General features: G+C 37.2%; 1 long non-coding RNA gene across 2 annotated transcripts in view; it reads right to left on the bottom strand.

Annotated features, from left to right (window-relative positions):
• The window catches only part of LOC148949766 (uncharacterized), a 107,440-nt gene extending 95,539 nt beyond the window's left edge, over positions 1 to 11,901 (bottom strand). For both annotated transcript variants that reach the window (XR_016142098.1, XR_016142097.1), the window contains exon 1: positions 11,776 to 11,901. This is a non-coding gene — a long non-coding RNA (uncharacterized LOC148949766). The remainder of the gene's footprint in view (positions 1 to 11,775) is intronic.
• Positions 11,902 to 12,118: the final 217 nt, after the last annotated feature.

Raw genomic sequence — 12,118 nt, 5'->3', positions numbered from 1 at the left:
GCCAAGTTCAAAATTTCTGTAAACGACATGTCAGTATTTTTGTGGTCTTCATTAAAGCAAACAAAGAATTTAGCAACTTCTTTTTTTTATTGAGTCACCAAGAACATTGGGGTGGCATTCTGACCCTTTCCCCCACCCCCATCCCCCCATACATGACGGCCCTGAGGGTAAGATATGCAGTACTTAGCCAGCTAATCTATTCTTTAACAGGTAAATTATTGTAAAATTTCTATCATACTACCTAGAAAATGGATTGTTTCACTATTGAATGTCTCAAAATCTCCTTAACAAGTATGTGATTAGTTTGAATATTTCAACTATATGCAACAGTTTCTGGTATTACTGGCTCCAAGCATTATATGCTGGGTATATGTATACTGTCTTTATAAGTGAGCAATAATTGTGTATTTATGTATGTACATATTTATCTTTTCTTAAAAATGGCTTTATATTTTTTTAGAAAATTGCCATCTTAAGATATTTTGACATATTAAAAAATAATCTAGATAGGTCAGAAGCTTGAGAAAACTTGTTAGGAGCCTTAATTTTGGAAAAAAGATTCATGTCAGTGACATCATTTTTGTATACAACAGTAGGGCTGTTTTTTAGTACTAAGATCTTACATCTAAGATCTTTTGTCTTTCTGCAAAGATTATCGTTTTTCAACTCATCTTTGTTCTAAGATTTTACAGCTCACTGATATTAGAAAACAGCGTGAAAGACGCCATCTTTCTGCCATATAGAACAATGATGAGAGAACTTTGATGATACTCATCATTGTTCTCGGACTACTGATCAGAGCAGAATGATGAAAGACGTTTGCATAAAAACGACAAAAGATGTAAGATCTTAGTTCAAAGATTTCACTTTTAAGTGTTTTCTGACAAAAGATGTAAGATCTTAGCACATTGATGACTAAAAAAACGACCCTAAGTATTGCAATGACATTGTCACAGTTTCACAATTTCAAATATGATGATAAAACAGTGGAGCATAATCTTGGCCAAACATTTAAAGCTTGAACCTAATCTTAGAAAATGTTGTCTAATCTTTGACACAGGATCTTAAAGTTATAACAACATACAGTATCCTAAACACAGAAAAAGTCAACCAAGGGTAGATTTAATCTAAGAAAAGTATTGTGAAACAGAATAATTGTATTGAAATAGGCTGGGGTATAGAGGCAACTTTTATCTAAATTCAAATGTTTGAAGACCAGATTTTTTTCAAGATTGTAGTCAGTCAATCCCAATTGACCTAATCCTATCCATCAGCCAATCATAACTATCTAACCCTATACACATAGTGTCCAAGATTAAGAGCCTACTGTGTATGTATAGGAAAATACTTTTTAATCAGAGTCACTGGGGGTCTTACCCTACAGCCTAGAGCTAATATTCCTCTCTATTAAGATGGAGAAGGCCAGGAAAAATATGTAAAGGTAGCAAATAGCATCCATGAAAATAGCATTAAAGTTGTATTGAGTGTTATGTTTATCTTTTAGCATGCAAATTAATTGAGAAGTATCGAGTAGATATAACGAAAGGCCAGTTTATATATAAAACTCTGCTATTTTGTTGACCTGCCTTATTTTTTAGCCCAATTATTTCTCATAATTTGTGAGTAAAACTCTAGGTGGCACTATAATTTAGCTAGGATAAAAGTAAAAACATCATTTGATGCCTTTTTTATGCTTTTTCATAATTCAATAATTGCTTTTGGGGCTAATCGCATTTTGAGCCCTTAAAGAAGCCCCAAAGGTATTTTATATGAATTATGAAAGAGCATAAAAAAAATCAAATGATATTTTCACTTTCATCCTAGCTAAATTATATGGCCAACTGCAAATTTTCCATGAACCTTACCCCCCCCCCCTCTAATGTGAAATTATATACCCTGAATTGGAGTATACCTGGACTTGTCAACAGCAAAGTTTTAAATCAGAAAATTCAGTGCTATTTTTGTTGATGGCATTTGAAAAACCTTAAACGGCAGGAAAACAGTTTATATATGGGTTGCCTAATAAATGAGGTTTGAATTGTTATAAATATTGTAAGTATTGTTGGAATATATTACTCTTGAACAACTTATTTATAAACTAGTGATATGTTTTATATATATATATATATATATATATATATATATATATATATATATATATATATATATATATATATATATATATATATATATATATATATATATATATAATGATTCCATTCTGATTATAATTGAATAATAAATAAACATTTTAGCATTATTTTCAATTTCAGAACTCCCTACCATAACTATAAGGAATGTATAAGCAAACTTTGATAAAAAAAAAAACAAAAAAAACTCACAATAATGCTGCTTAATTAAATAATGTCAAACATGACTGTTTACTTCCTGTACACAAAACAAAAAATAAGTGATTGGCAATAGTGTTCAGCAATAGTAATAGTGTCCAGTCACTTCAATTGTCAAACTATACAGTTCACATATGGGCTTCAGACTGGTCCATCAGTGTCTTTTTGGTTTGATCACTGTAATGCTGTCAGTACTCCTTGACAACTAGCAACAGGAACCGTTTCTGTTCTTCATATGTTGTGTGCAGTTTATTTTAGTCATCCATCAGTGCAACACCACGTTTGGCAATGTCATTGATTACCCTCATGCTTTGCACTATATTTTTAACTGCCTGGTAGTCTTTGTCAACTGACAACAAATCAATGTTCTCAGTTAGGAATGATGAAGGCAGTCTGGTAATGCTGAAGAATATGTTGGTATTCTGCATGACAAAGTTTTCTAACTTCTTCTCCCACAGTGTCAATAGGTCCACTGTTACTCTCTTCAGAGGGCGTTCTACTCCTGATGTTTGCAGAGCCGTAACCATATGATGTTTGGTGCATTTGATACGTCATTGTCAAAGAAGGCGAGGGCCACCAATTCCTCTCATAGGTACCATAGGTGTCTTACTATTTTGTTCATGGCAGTTTTTTATATTGATTCTGATATGTTCTTGTAGTCGTAGATGTGCTTGAGAAGTTGGAGGTCAATGCAAGGGGCTGATGGTATTGACAATACCTGAAACCATGCTTTCACTTAAGATGATCACAGTGAATTGACTAATATCTGTAAGAGCCTTTTCTTGCTTTTTCGTGAGTTTGAATTGACTTCTGAACATCTAGATTTTTAGCGCATAGATGGCCATTGCCATTCACCTTGCTTAATGCAGCCCAGCTGGAGCTCTGAACAAGATTCCCTTAGATGGCATGCCACCAAGGAATATGATTGTCAAGTCTAAAAGTTCATGGTAATCATCACAGGGTTGATATGCTAGTGTCTGCATTTCAGAAAATGCTATGATATCTGTGACAACATGTGAAACAGCAGTAAACATGCACTTGTCTGATGAAGCAGTCTGAAAGTCTGCTCTGTCAATAAACTGCCAGGTGTTCTTAAACTGGTTGAAAACTGTTAACTCTGGGCCTTTGCTTGGACCAAGGCAATCAAAAACCACTGCTTGTAAGATTATTTCTAAGATATGATGCCAACAAGCAAACCAAAGCATGTCCTTGTCAAGTTTTTGTTCCAGAAGGATACATGCACCATTTCTTGGACCAGAATTGACAGATGTGGTGTCAAAACACATGCACTTTACATTATCTGTAACGCTCCAAGCCATAGCTGCTTAAAAAATTGCTGCCACAGAAGCTTGGTCAGTTCCCAAGGCTAGCTTTGGAAGGCCAAGAAGCTGATCTACACCTGCTTTGGAGACCAAAATTGGAAGGCGACCAACAATCTGTCTGCTGCATATATCCTCCAGGAGTTTTCCATCCCAGTGAATAGTTAGAGAAACTGTTGTTAGTTTAAATTCCTGTTGTAGATTTTGGCTATAATCTGGCGCTGCATCATCCTGTCTCTGTGAATTGAAGAGCAATTGACATTGTATTCAGCAGGATCATGGCCAAGCTGTTGCAGAGTCAGAACAAGAAATAATGCAGCACTTCTGTCACTAACTTTAGCCACATCCAGACAGGCTGACATTTTGTCATCCAATATTCTTACTGGTCCTCTTTTTGATGTTTTGCTGAAGTTGATGGTTTTATATCTTCTGTTTTGGGGTCTTTAATTTCTTGACCTTTTTTGCTGTCAGTGTTTCTGTCAGATAATAATTCCAGTGGCACTCTCTTTTCTCTTGTTTTTCTTTCTTGCCTATCCTTCTCAATTCTTATGTCATGGTACTCTTTCCTTTTCTGAGATGATGCTCTTTTTCTTTCTAAAACCTTGTCGACATTCTTGTCGACTTTCTAAAACCTTGTTGACAGAAGTAATGCAGCACTTCTGTCACTAGATTTAGCCACATGCAGACAGGCTGAAATTTTGTCATCCAATATGGTTACTCATCCTCTTTTTTGACGTTTTGTTGAAGTTGACGGTTTTATATCTTCTGTTTTGGGGTCTTTAATTTTTTTACCTTTTTTGCTGTCAGATGATGATTCCAGTGTCACTCTCTTTTCTCTTGCTTTTCTTTCTTGCCTCTTCTTCTCAATTCTTATGTCATGGTACTCTTTCCTTTTCTGAGATGATGCTCTTTTTCTTTCTAAAACCTTGTTGATATTGCCCATCTTTCCATGGAGTCCTGGTTCCCGTTGTGCTAACAGAAACTCACAGTCTTCTTGAATACGTATCATCTCCAATACATTAGCATGGGCGAAGTCAAACAAAATGTCCAGGCCCACTTTCCACTCTTCTTCCTTCTTTTTCAGTGTCTCAGAACACTTAGCTTTGTTCTCTTTATTTCTCTTCAGGTTGTCATACTCCTTAAAAAGACACTGAATTTTGTTTACCAAATGTTTCTTGGGCCTTCTTGGAACATATTCTTGTTTCTTGGGCCTTCAACCAAACTGCAAGAACATCATTGGCTTTGGAATGAGCTGCTTCACAGACTGTCTTGTTTGTCAAATGCTTGTAGTGGTAGAATAGCGCCATGACCTCCTTCTTCAACAGGAGTTTTGTTGAAATCAGAGTGTCTGACAATTGCCTGATGAGCCATATGTCTGTTTCACTTCTTGTAGATGGTTTTAATATTGCATTAGTACTGTCACTCGTACAAACCATGCAGTCCATGCTGTCACTCATTGCTGTGTCAGTGTCAGTGTGTCTGCAACAAAGTATGAGATTAATAAGACTACCGGTGTCAGTGTGAAGTATAATTAATATATTGTAGTTCATAAGATTAATAAAACTTGAAATTTGCATTTTCACAGACATTGCATACAACAAAAATGGCGTCTTGGGTTGAAATTCATTGTGGAAAGCCTACAGATAAATAAGTAAATAAGTCTAGCAGTTCAGAAAGCTACCATGTTGTACTATAGTGTAGTGTTGACTGTTGAAAAGTTGAAAACTGTGCAAGACATGCAGCATTGAGCAATGAGTAATGAGCATGCAATAACCAAATATATATATATATATATATATATATATATATATATATATATATATATATATATATATATATATATATATAATATATATATATATATATATATATATATATATATATATATATATATATATATATATATATATATATATATATATATATATATATATATATATATATATATATATATATCACATAAATATATATTTCATATATATTTATATGAAATATATTTGGGGGCCCTTTTAGGGCTCAAGATGCAATTAGCACCAGAAGTGATTTACCTTAAATTGCAGCTTGGAGTGAATTTAAGGATTTCCATCCTTTCTGTGGGTTGTTTTCTAAATTTGGGTTGAGGGTACAGGAATTCTTGCTATAGCCATCCTTTGTCCAGATTTTTCTTGAATACACCTGTTGAATCAGCAGCCACTGTATCTTCAGAGAGTTGATTCCACAAGTTTGTTACTTGTTGGCTGAAAAAATGGCTTCTTTCTTGGACTATGGAGCGTTTCTTGAAGATTTTTTTGGCCTGCCCTCTAGTCACAGAACGTTCTGGGGGGGGGGGAATTTAAGGAGACTAGGGAGAACATTTTTGAGAATAATTTTGTGGATCATTATCATGTCACCATGTTTCCTCTGGTATGCAAGAATAGGAAGCTTCAAGTTATGTAAACACTCTTTGTATGGCATTTGTTAGAGGCCTTCAACCATTTTGGTTGCTCTTTGTTGAACTCTTTCTAGAATTTCTTTGTCCTTCTTGAAATAAGGTGATGCCAGGGACATTCCAACCTCTAGGCACAGGTGAACTAGTGCCCTGTAGAGCTTCATAAACACACTTGGATGTCTGCTAGCAATAGTTCTTTTGATCATTCCAAGAGATTGGAGCACAGACAACAATACAGATTTTGCATGGGTACTAAACCTTGGTTCACAATCAACAATGACTCCATGATCTCTTTCTTCAGAGACTGCAAAAAAGGGATTATCTTGGAGATGGTACTGCTGATGTGTATTATGATTGCCAAAGTGGATTACATGGCATTTCCAGCATTGAACGAGAGGAGCTATGTATCAGCCCAACTCCCAAGAATATCCCAAGTTATTTTTAATAGATTGCTGGTCAGAGGTTGTGGCTGATTTACCAACAAGTTTTGAATCATCAGCACAAAGAGTGAGGAGGTTTGAGAGAAGATTGAGTGCATCAGTTATATATAAGTTGAAGAGACTTGGCCCAAGAATGGTCCCCTGGGGACCATTCTTGTTTTGACCAGTTTTGACGGGAGTTTAATATCCTATTTCATGGTGCCTCTCTTTTCCTGTTCGTTGGAGATTCACTAATGGTGCATTTACACATAGTGGAAATCCGAGCGGATTGTGAAAACTGAGCCGATTTTTCTTTGTGCTTGAAATTTTCTCTAGCGGAAAGCTAGTGGTCGTTAAGATCGTAAAGTAAATTCAAACTTTTGTGAAAAATTGGAGAGGCAGAGCAGGAACTTGGAAAGTGCGACGCATCACGCTGATTGTACAGTTCCTGAATTCTGTTTTTACGTGTGAACAAGCGGTAAACCTTACGTGCAACTTAAGGTACTTTGCTTCATCGCTTTACGTCCTATGTCTGAGAGCCACTCAATTGGTGAAAATTCTAAACTGCGGCTCCTGGCTTGAGGCTGATTAGAGGTATTGAACTCACAAATCTTATGGACAGATTCGCTTTATTGGTTGTTTTTGTGTCTGAAACAGGGCTTAGGTTTGAGTTTAGCCACAAGTGTGACTACAATATGGCTTGTGCAAATAACTCCTCTTTCTTGCCTAATAAGTTTTGTTTGTAGTTTTCATATGACACCCTATTAATGGAGGAAGAACATGAACGTTGCAAGCTCTGCAGCCGCAGCATCTGTACTGGTGGTGTAAGTGTCAGAATCACAAAAAAAGGAGCTCTTTGGATCAACGAGGCCAGTGTGCAACAGGGTGAACAGATAGCAGTTGAAGACGGTGAAATAATACACAACCAGTGCAGAAAAGACTGCTGCCATCCGACGTCCATAGCTTGTCTCGTACAAAGAAAGAATGACGATTTCGAGTATACTCCAGCAGGTTGGAAGAGTGCCTTTCTTCTTCTACAACAGAAGCCAACAGGGGAACAGTCATGTGTACAAACCCATACCGACCATCACCTTTGACGACAAGATCAATGGAATTGACCTACTATGGCATGGACGCTGGTTACATGACACAAAACGGGCCGGATGGAGTGGATATATGCTAGCAATTCACCACGGATCACACAAAGGTGCCTCGTCTATTGTTTTTCTGCCTATGATTGACTATAATCCCTCTGATCTTTCTTGTGTATACACAACCTTACATTTTACTTCTGATAAAGCACGCCAGCACGGAATGGTACCAGTTGTGACTTTTGGCCAACCTTTGTACATGGAAGCGGTGAACATCATCAATGCTGAGTCTGTTGATAGTCCTCTCAAGGCAGCAATTCCAATGATCAGTGGTCTCCATTGCCATATGAGCTTTCTTGGAGCAATTGGGCACTTGATGATGGAAACAGGAATAAAGAAGTGCTCAAATGCCTATATGCCGGTAACACTATTAAGCATATCCTTAGTGGCAAAGCTGTTTCAAGAGCCATGAAAGCGCATGAGCTTATAGATTCAGCATTGCAGATCACTCTCATTTGCAAATTGTATGGCTTCAATGGCACAGATGACATACATGCAAGACATCAAGATTTTGCAGAAGCTCTGGCAATATATATGGCTCTACTGAATGAGGAAGTAACCCTCGAAGATGCATCCAACGCAGACATAGTACATCAAACACAAATGAGGGAGTTTCAAAACACGCTGTAGAACAAAAGGACTAAAATATAGCTTCAGTATCCAGAAGTATTCGGAGTGCTTAAGAAGGTCATCCTGGCAGAACGAACCGGAAACTGAGTGCAGTATCTTCAAGAACTCTCTGAGATGATCCCTTACTTTGCAGCTGCAGGCCACAACCTGTAAACGAAGTCGGTGAAAATATTTCTTCAGTAAATGGAGGAGCTGAAAGAAAGTAACCAGAAGCTGTATAAAGACATCAGGGATGGGATGTTTGTCATTCAAAGAAGCGATAAATTTTGGGCTGGGCTCCCTCCCAACTTTGTAATTGAGCAAGTACTAATAAGGATGTTGAAAACAAGTGGGGGACTCACAAGAGGAAATGGTATGAGTTAGATGCAAAAGTTGATCTGAACAGTGTCAATGCCAGTACAAGCTGACATTAATGAGCTTATGCAGTCACTCACCAGCGTTGAGTACGTGTCATCTGGCCAGCACGTTTCTGTAAGACCAGCTCAGATGGAAAGAGATAGAAAGGACATAAAAGCTTCAGTAGCTTTTATGTGTAGTCCTGTCCTTAGGACAACTGCACTCAATTGAGCAATATATTGAATGGCATGACAGCAGCAAAGGATGTCAACGAGGATGAAGCAAAGGTGATAGGAAAATAAATTCTGAAGTCAATAGAAGACGCCGATGCCGATCGCTATACATTCAAATGTAAGAGCAATGCAATTACAATGGCATATCAAGGCATTCCAAAGCTGACAGTGAAGACATACAAATTGACATAAGTCTTCTATTCCAACGTCTTGCAGCAGCGGCAACTAGAGCTGGAGGGGATGTGGAAGAAACTCTCAGATTCAAACTCTCCATCTATCCTACTGCCCTTTTCGAATTGTCAAGCCCGCCATGACAGCCAGATAAAGTGGAGTTAGCAAAAGCTATTTGGAAATAAGCAAGGGCAGAACCTGTGAACGTCCTACTGAAAGAGCTGGAAAAACACATGATTGATGGTGGATGGCTGCTCCAGCATATTCCATGGAAAACAGGAAGCACTTTTGAACAGATTTGCAACAGTTATGTTTCCTTTGTGACACAGGAGTATTCAAATGCTTCTGTCGTCTCTGATGGTTACACTTTAGGTCTGTCTACCAAAGATGTCACCCAAGTTAGACAAACAAAAGGTATCCTGTGTACGACTGTTGATTTCACACTGAGTATGAAACTTTAAAGGAAGAAGGAGGACTTCTTGCGGAATCCCAACAACAAGCAGTAAATTATTCGAGCTATTGGTAAGAAGCTTGTCCAGGCCAGCTTCACTGTCCTTCATGCAGACGTTCTGATTGCATTGACTGGTGTTGATGCCGATAAGGAAGTGGTAACCACTGTAGTCGGAAACGACACTGATTTATTAATCCTTCTCCTCCATAACCTGCCTCTGGAAGCCAGGGATCTCTACTTCAAAAGCAGTACCAAATCAAGAGCGCTGTCAACTAAATACTGGCACATCAACTTTATAAAAAGATTGCCGGGACAGGTTTGTCACTATATTCCTGTTGGCCATGCTCTTCTGGGTTGTAACACAACGTCCCTTTTATTTGGGATAGGAAAGCAGGCTGTCCTGCCATTCCTAAAAAGCCATGAAGAATTTAGGAATAACTGTGAAGTGTTCCTTAATCCGTGCTCTTAGAAGGAAGAAGTCCAGCTAGTCGGTGAAAATCTTTTGCTGTGGTTCTACAAGGCTAAGAAAAGGGAGGGTCTCAGCAAAGCTAGGTACAGGGTTTTTCTTGAAAAACTGAACAGCTCAAAGACATCAACTTTTGTAAACCCAGAGAGACTTCCACCAACTCCATCAGCTGCAAAATTTCATTCTTATAGTCTTCTATCAGATAATAGAGTGGCATAATACTGCGTCAGAACTCGACCCAAAAGACTGGGATTGGTGATTACATGACAGACACCTCACTCCGATCATGACAGACATTGGACCTGCTCCGCCTCATCTGCTAAATGTGATTTGTTGCAGCTGCACTTGTTCCAACTGTGACAGTTTGCACTGTAGTTGTTGGAAAAATGGATTGCCTTGCACACTTGCTTGCAAACACTGCCAATAAAGATGTTTTTGTTGATAACAATGAAGAAGATGATGTTTAGTACAAATGCTTGATCTTATCCTCTTTAGTTCAATATACTGTAATTATCTTTTGCTATGATTATCGAATTTCCCTGATTTGTTTCATTTCTTACATTTAGTTTTGTCTTATGTTTCTATTATATAGTCAAAGTAAATCTGCCCACATACTCTGAAGGCCCGATGCATTGTCTCCCCTATAGTGAAAACACTGCAGAAAAGTAAGATACGAATCTAATACCATGTTTTTTGGAATCATCAAGTCAAAAAACCTTGGGGGCAACATTTTGACCAGCCATATTGCACAACTCTTGAGGATACTATTTTCCCCCTCCCCCATTAAAGGGGTAAATCAAACCAAGTCCAGCAATAAAACAACATAACTTCCTTTTTTCAATTTCTCCACACAGAAAAAGAGTAGACATGAAGTTCGAGTGCACAATAAATCTGCCCCTGAGTTTTTACAATTTCCCCCTTTTCCCCTGTTTTTTTTACCCTGTTCCACCCAGGGGATTCATATGGACTTTTGATATGTTGTACAGAATTTTTTTTTTCTACAAGATGGTGTAAAAATCTATTATATTGCAATTTTGTCCCAGGGTTTTGTAGATTTACTGGACTATTATTGCAACAACACAAAATAGTTGAACTAAACAACTGAAAACAATTGAAGGCTTCTCCACCACATTGCAGTTAAATGTCTGTCTCTGTCCTCTTCATTGCCAAGTATTTCATATCAAAGATCACTGGTTGATCTTCACTCTTATCAGTGATAAGAATGAAATTATAAACATTTCTCACACACAGATAGAGACAAACACGCTTATGTTTTTCACCACACAGAAAGATTCTTGCATCCAATAATTGCTGCCTGCGGAGTTAAGATAAAAATCTTAACTGACAGAAAAAGGATATCGATGCATATCTACATTGACAGTTTTCCTTCTGTTGTTTTGTCTGAAAAAATTCTTTTTTTGTAAAATAGTGCTACTTAGCAAAAAAGTGTCACTTTTGCTAAAAAGTGTCCTAATAGTGTCATGTGTCCCAAAAAGTGTCATTTTAAAAAAAAGAGTCAAAAGTGACATTAAAGTGTCACCGGTGGCAACCCTTATCCTAGCTAGATTAGAGTGTCACATAGAAATTTACCAATTTGCCTATCCTAGTTACTTCATAATTCAAAATGATGCTGATTTCATACTAAAATTTACAAATCCTAGTTAAGTTTATAGCCTAAAGCTATATCTAGCTCCTATGGAGAGGGGCTGGAAAGGGCAGAGGCTATGCTATTTATAAAAACTTCCTCCAAAAGGCAAAGTGCATCAGTTTCCCTATTAAAGATATAGAAAGGGCATGAAGTCAAAAAAAAATTATCAATCAACCTTATTATTTTTCCTGGTCCTTCAAAACTATCTTAATATGTCTTTCAGATTGTGTAACTGAGCTTAAATAACTGGGTATGACAATTCTAAAAGAAATTTTAACACGTTCTGTTCAATTGAATATTTTAGTTTAAAAAGGCCATCTACAAAAATTAGCTAAAGGTGTGATGCTATTTATCTGGATTATGTTCATGGCGGAATAAAAATTAATAGCTATGAGCTTATGACGCTATTAAATCAAAAATGTAGATCGCTCAAAGTTGATTTGATCGCAAGATGAAATTCCACCTTAGTGCAAAAAAGACATCAGATTTTTATCAGCAAAAGGCTTTCCTATGAAGTG

Source organism: Artemia sp. Qi Xiang Cuo, chromosome 8, assembly GCF_049724085.1.
Source record: "Artemia sp. Qi Xiang Cuo chromosome 8, ASM4972408v1, whole genome shotgun sequence".
Taxonomy (NCBI): domain Eukaryota; kingdom Metazoa; phylum Arthropoda; class Branchiopoda; order Anostraca; family Artemiidae; genus Artemia; species Artemia sp. Qi Xiang Cuo.
Note: the sequence above shows the minus strand (reverse complement) of the source record. Positions and strands in the feature narration are given on the sequence as shown.